Raw genomic sequence first — 7500 nt, 5'->3', positions numbered from 1 at the left:
AATAAGGTCGCAGGTTCAAACCCCACCACCGCCGCGAAAAAAAAATGTTATTCTCTATTGTCTTCTGGCACTTTTCTACTCACTTCATATCTTGTTGTTACCAACATAAGTGCCTGCTCCACTCACTTTTCTGAATTAAAAATTCACCCCATACACCGGAGCATACTCCATGTCTCAATCGTTTCTATGTTATATGTTTGTGATGAGAATATTGGCTATTAAGCTTAACTGCTGGTCAAAATTACTTCGCGATGGTGGTGAACGAATCGGCGATCTCAAGAAGTGGGTGAGAGAGGGATCTAGAAATGACTTTGGGTTTGAAACGAATATTTTTGTGTTCGTGGATAGCTCACACGGTAGAGCCACGCTCTCACCTGCCAGGCGGAGTTGTCGTACCAATAAGGTCGCAGGTTCAAACCCCACCACCGCCGCGAAAAAAATTTTTTATTCTCTATTGTCTTCTGGCACTTTTCTACTCACTTCATATCTTGTTGTTACCAACATAAGTGCCTGCTCCACTCACTTTTCTGAATTAAAAATTCACCCCATACACCGGAGCATACTCCATGTCTCAATCGTTTCTATGTTATATGTTTGTGATGAGAATATTGGCTATTAAGCTTAACTGCTGGTCAAAATTACTTCGCGATGGTGGTGAACGAATCGGCGATCTCAAGAAGTGGGTGAGAGAGGGATCTAGAAGTAACTCAGCAGAGGCACCTCCGCTGTAAACTGGGTTTATTTATCTGCCCTTCCCAGATCTGACTGTAAAAGGCTGCAATTTTTCATTAACTCTAATGCACCTACATATTCTCACTTTACTTTCTTTGATGGTAATTTTAACAAAGCTTGTATATCGACTTAAAGATGTGATTTGATAAAACATAAAAGAGTCAAGAGCGTCATCGATCATCTAAAAGTGCAAAACATAATATTTGCTTTCTATTTCTCCTTGCTGAAATCATATGACAAAACGTACTTTGACTGATGGCACATTCAGTGGACACACTGTAAATACCCTACAACTAAATATATAAAAATGTATTTAGCGCCTATGATTAAGATAATTGATAACGTGCGCAATTATATGCAGGTTTGACATCCAAACCCCCTTCTGAGCCTAGTTGAACATCGTTGTAATGGACAATATTTTGCGTCATTTTTTAGATTTCCATTACAACGATGAGCCCATAAGGAATTGGGTTATCAGACCTACAAATAAGTGCATGTCGGTACTACCCAAAAGGTTGGCATGGGGAGGGGGAAGGGCGATAATTCAATAGCACTTGTTTCGTTAACCGATATGTTCTAGATTTGGATGACTTTTTTCAAACTCCTTAAACCTTATATTTATTTGAACATTCCAGTTTAGGAATGTATCCAAAATTGAGGACAATACGCTTTTTTGAAAGTGTTAATAAAACTAATTGAATGAAAACATCCTCTGTAAACCGCTTCAAAAAAAGTCGTATTGTCTAAGATCAGTAACATTAGGGGGGGGGGGGGGGTGCAGCGTGGCTCGGCGGTACGGTCTTTGCTTCGTACCCGGAAGGTACCGAGTTCGATCACCAGCCGCTCTACTGTGTGGCCTTGAGCAAGTCACATCGCCCTAGCTCAATTTGCGGCTGACGCCTTGGTTATTCCAGTCTTCGTTTGTAATAGACCCTAGAGAAAAATTTCCCCTAAGGGATGAATAAAAGGAAATTTATTTTTTATTGATTTTTTAACTATAAAAGGTATCCAGGCGTTGATCATTTCGATTAAGGCGTTTTTAAATCATACGACGAAACGTCTATACAAAGGAAAAAGCAAACCGAAAGATAAAAAAATTTCTTTTTTTCTGTACTTTTTTTTTGGGGGGGGGGGGGGGGGGGGGGATATCGAAAAGGTGCATTCCAATGTGAGTTTGGGTCGGTTATTTTCATCAAATGGATATTGGTCAAATCAATGCACACTATTCGAACTGTAAATATAACCGTGGTAAGGAGATATTATATTCAACATTTTGCTGACTGTTTGCATATAAAAATTTGGCCGAAAACAAAAGACAAAGAAAATGGTGAAATAAGTTTATAAAATGTATGATTTCTTAATAAATTAGTCTGTTGGTTGTGCGCCTACATGGTCTAGTGGTATGATACTAGTCTTCGGATCGGAAGGTCCAGGATTCTAGTCCCACTCTGAGCGGGGCATTGTTGAGTCATTGGAAAAGTTTCTTTACTCACATTCTCATCGTACTTATGTGTAAAATAAGTACATGACAGTTAACAGCATTGTCTCTGTCCGACAGAATAATAGTAATATCGCCTAGCAGGCATCATGTCTCGTCCTAATGTTAAGTGTTGCTGTTGGCTAGGGATCCCTTATAAAACGCTTTGAGCACGTTGAGTGGATATTGCCCTTGATAAATGCTCACGACTGTTTAAGTCATATATAAACCTGAAAATGCTTCTTTGCCATGGATTTATTCTACCTTACGTTGATAAATTAATGATAAACATTTATTCAAGTTGGCCACAAAACTTTCACTTGATATTTTGATCAATTAAAATGACCAACTTTTCAAAATTTCTTAAACCCTAGAGATAGATACTTTTTGTACGCCAGAGTTGTAGCTTTATCTATTCTACAGCCTTTATATGTCATTATATGATATGATTTTTAATGATATTTATTAAGCATTGGTTATAGAGCTGCTCCTTTTTTATATATATATACATCCTATTTCTATTGTATTTTTATCTTACTGGGATGCAATAAAGTATTATTAATTATTATTATTATTATTATTATTATTATTATTATTATTATTATTATTATTATTATTTATTTTATTATTATTATTATTATTATTATTATTATTTTATTATTATTATTATTATATTATTATTATTATTATTATTATTATTATTATTATTATTATTATTATTATTATTATTATTACTAATCATATTTCAGCAAACTGCATTAGGCAAAAAAAAAAAAAATATATTTTGGTGTTTTTTATCAAATTTCGTTGTTTTTTAGGAGTTTGCCTGTATTATGTATAATAGACAAGTGGTTAAACTGCTTAACGCGATTTAAATATTAGCATTTGGTCAGGTCGCACTGATTGAAGCTTTTCTATAATATGTGTCGGCTATGTGGTCTAGTGGTGGGACACCCGCCTTCGGATTGGACGGTCGGAGTTTGAGTCCCGCTTTGAGCGGCGCATAGTTGAGTGCTTGGAAAAGGCTCTTTACCCACATTCTCTCACCGTACTCAGGTGTAACATGAGTACCTGGTCGTAAACAGCGTTGGCTCTGTCCGAAGAAATAATTACAATATCGCCTAACAGGGGTCATGTCTCGTCCTAAATGTTAAGTGATGGTTTTGGCTAAAAGGACCCATAGTAAAGCGATTTGAGCACGTTAAGTGGATATTGCACTATATAAATGCTCAGGTTTTGAAAGCTGCAATGAAGTCTAATGATCTTGTTATGATATAACACGAATGGAAATAATAGAGTATAATACGAAACAATCCGATATCAATAAGCTTGAAATAATTCTATCCACGTATGATTTTATTTGTAAATCGGTCTTTATCCCAATGTGTGATAATGAGAATTTATCTGGATGTGTGTGTATGTGTTTGTGTGTGTGTGTGTGTGTGTTGTGTATTATATATATGAGTTTTTTATACTCCGTTTTAGTATTTAATTTGTACGACCATGTCATTGTAAAGCATATGGAGCATGATTTAGTCATGATTCTGCTCTGTATAAATGTCTTACAATATTTATGATTTGTTACAATGTTTGACAAAATTATTTGCCATATTCGCATCTTTTTTATGAAGCCATTCTGTTCACATTTTTAATATAGAAAGTGGAAGATGAATCTCGATTCAATCATAACACATCCTGATATTGACTTCGTTTTCTTTCTGACATTATCCAACACATTTTACTTGGCTTCCTGTCAATCTGGAACATAACGACCTTGATGGACAGGCTCATATGATTTCCTATCATGAAAGAAATAACAGGAAGTCTAGACGTGTGTAGAGGCAGACGGAATCACGTGCAACTTTTGAAGTAAAGGATGAAAGAAGAGACTAATTTGAATGATTTTTTTACACAACATAATTTCTGCTAACAATTCCAAAGATCAAGATTATTAAAGTGGTATGCGCCAAGGTCTAGCTATAATTATCTAGATGTTCTGCACGTCGGTGGCCTAGCGGTACTGTGTTTCGACTTATCACAAAGTTTACTGCTTTTGAGTGTGGTTAGTAAGCAGATGGATGCCAATTGCATAAACTCGATGTGCTCTTGGAGGGGGCGCTATGAACATACCGTATAAATAGAGGCGGGTTGTGTGAATGTGTACCTGACTATGTAGTCAGTGATAGATTAATGAATGAGTGTGCCTAACAAACCAACATGTACTGTTTGAAATGGACACTTGGACAAACATTTTATAACAACTGTCTCAATATATTGGAATGAAAGGTCGCCAATAATTGAAATTAAATTCAAAATAATAATTATTTTAAAATTTTGATTCAACTTTATTTTCTTCTTTTCTTTTGTGATTTTCTTTTCTTTTATTTGCCCGTTTGTTCGTTCGTTTGTTTGGTCGTGCGTTTGAGAGCCAATTATCGGCGTTCAAGAAATTATACCCATACGTCAGTTCAAAATTTAGCGTCTTATAATTTACCTTGCTGTCATAATATGTAATGCCGAATTGATCGATGGGTCACAAATGTGCTCAAAGATATATTATCTAGATAGTAATCAATCTTGTTAATATGATAGAACAAAACCATGCGTATGATGAAACGAAAAAGAAGAAAACTTATTTAATAAGACGTTTTCTATCAAATTACAAGCCTATAATTAATCATTTAACATGGTAATCACTCGAAACTTAAACCAGCTAACGGAAGTTAACACTAATTATTTTCCAGGTGCCAAAATGGCAGATGCCAAAAAATACCTCTTGAACAAATGTTATAATGAAATTAGAGTTCGTATGTTTATAATCTTCCTATTAGTAAGATTAATTGTAGTTGAGGAGAATGATTAATTCTTGACTATTCAGGAATGGATCCTTTTATTTACGAGTAATATGAGAAGTTAAAAGTTTAGACATTTCAATTAAATCGGTGACTTCTTGACAGCCATTCGTGTAAAACTTTAGCATTTATATAGGGCAATACCCACTGAACGTGCTCAAAGCACTTCACAAGGGGTCCCCAGCCAACAGTAACACTTAACATGTAGGAGAAGATCTGATTCCTATTAAGCGTTATTACAATTTTTAGACGGAGACAAAGCTGTTAACAGTCAGGTACTTATTTTACACCTGAGTCCAGTGAGAGAATGTGAATAAGAGCCTCTTCCAAGGACTGAACTATGCGCCGAAAAGTATGAAAGTAGGTATAATCCGATAAGCTCGCATGTCTCTGCTCAATTGTAATTCCCAATAGTGACATCAAAGTTGTTGGATTTCTTTGTCCATGCATTTCCGTTTGTTGTATAGGTTGTTTTGTTGTTACTTTTGGGGGGAATGTAGAATGATATGGATTATACTTTCTCTCACAACTTCAACACATTGACATAAAAATTGGACTCTACAGAGATGACGGTCTCGTATTATGCAACATAGAAAACTAGACAAACAGAATGATAAAGAAAGAAATGTGCAGAATCTTCAACAGCAGCAAACTAAAAAATACAATCGAAGCTAAAAAAAAGATATTTGATTTCCTGGATAGAAAAATCAAACAAATCAAAGTACTGCCAACCATTCTCGAAACCCAACAACATTCCAGTGTACATCCATAGCTATAGTAATCATCCTCCATCTATAATCAACAACATTCCAAATAGCATTAACAAATGACTATCCAATAATTCCACAAACAGCGAAATATTCAACGAGGCAACCCAACAGGCGCACTTAAAATAAAAAACGTGACTCTATCGGCAAAAAATTCTTCAACCTTCTTTCTACAAAAGGTTCCGAAAGACCATGTTTTGTAACCCATAATGAACAATATGATACCACCAAGATGGGATATCATGCATGCCAAACAATCCAAAATATCATATCATCTCAAAACAAACGATAACCATCCCAACCAGAAAAAAAATAACAACAATCTTCAGAAAAAATGCAATTGCAGAACCCAGACAACATGCCCATTAAACGTTGTTTACCAAGCCATAGTTACACACTCAGACATACAAAATAGAGACATACATCTAACAGAATGCTTATTTAAAACCAGATATAATTTACACAAATCGTCATTCAAAGACTACACAAACGACACTCGACCACACCGAGTGAATATATCTGGATCCTAAAAGAAACCAATATACAACACAATATTACAAGGAAAACTTATCTCAAGAGCACACCCCAGCCATATTCAACATCTACCAAATTATGCAATTTGTGCTTAGAAGAGAAAATTTACATTATCACTCACCCAACCATGGCTACACTGAACAAAAGAAATGAACTCACACACGCAGGCAGACAAAGAAATAAAAACCTTGTTTTCATTACAAACCACCATGATACTCTCCACACCCAAACATCACAGGAAGAACGAAACAACATACACTTTTTAAATAATAGTAACAACAATAACGACTACAGTGCCCTAAAAATTGTTAAACTAGGCCCATAAGTTAGACCTCACAGATGTGCACATCGCCCCAAGTAAAAAGCATAAACAGATCTATAGGAGTCAATAGAATTCAGTTATACATCATAAAATATCATCGCCTAGGCATTTCACGAAGGAATATAGATTATTCATCAAACAAGATGTCTGATGTCAACAGGAATCACCCATGTTGTCCAAGTGAGCAAATCGGGGTCAATAATCTTGTCCAAGGAAAAAACAGAAAGTGCCTGAAGCGGGGCTAGACCTCGGGGCCTTTCCGGTCACAATGCAATGGCCTTAACCACTCGGCCATGTGTGTATATATATATATATGCATGTATGTGTATGTTCGCATTTTAAAGATTTTTGTAAGGACATCTTGACTTAGATATAATTTTTTAAATACTAAGTTTACTCATATACATTGTGATGAACATATCAAGGGATCGTACAAAAAGCTGCCTAATAAGTACCCAGAAATGAAACAATATGATATGATATGATATGATACAATATATGATTTAAAATGGAATTTTGAAAATTTGAGGAGTGCTTATCAATAATTATTCAATTCATCTTTTTACAGCCATTTTGGTCCAATATTTTTTTAGCAGAATTCATGGATAAACACTTTATTCTATTGCGTAATATTTCCCCATAAAAACTCCTTTTTGTTTTCCAATTATATATTATCTTCTGCGTCAATATAATATATTATCAATAAATTTCCATGCACAACTTCTTGGCGGTTTAAAAAATGTCAAAATATGTATTACCTGTCCATCCTTTCATCCTATCTATTTATGAATTTACAGCTTTCCCATGCCTTATCAG

At 35.1% G+C, this 7500-nt stretch overlaps 1 protein-coding gene across 4 annotated transcripts in view; it reads right to left on the bottom strand.

Annotated features, from left to right (window-relative positions):
* The window catches only part of LOC144972923 (filamin-A-like), a 140770-nt gene that overhangs the window by 66911 nt on the left and 66359 nt on the right, over positions 1-7500 (bottom strand). The gene's annotated exons all lie outside the window — the stretch shown is intronic.

This window comes from Berghia stephanieae, chromosome 5 (genome assembly GCF_034508935.2).
Source record: "Berghia stephanieae isolate SIO BIC M18660-M18661 chromosome 5, UCSD_Bste_1.3, whole genome shotgun sequence".
Taxonomy (NCBI): domain Eukaryota; kingdom Metazoa; phylum Mollusca; class Gastropoda; order Nudibranchia; family Aeolidiidae; genus Berghia; species Berghia stephanieae.
Note: the sequence above shows the minus strand (reverse complement) of the source record. Positions and strands in the feature narration are given on the sequence as shown.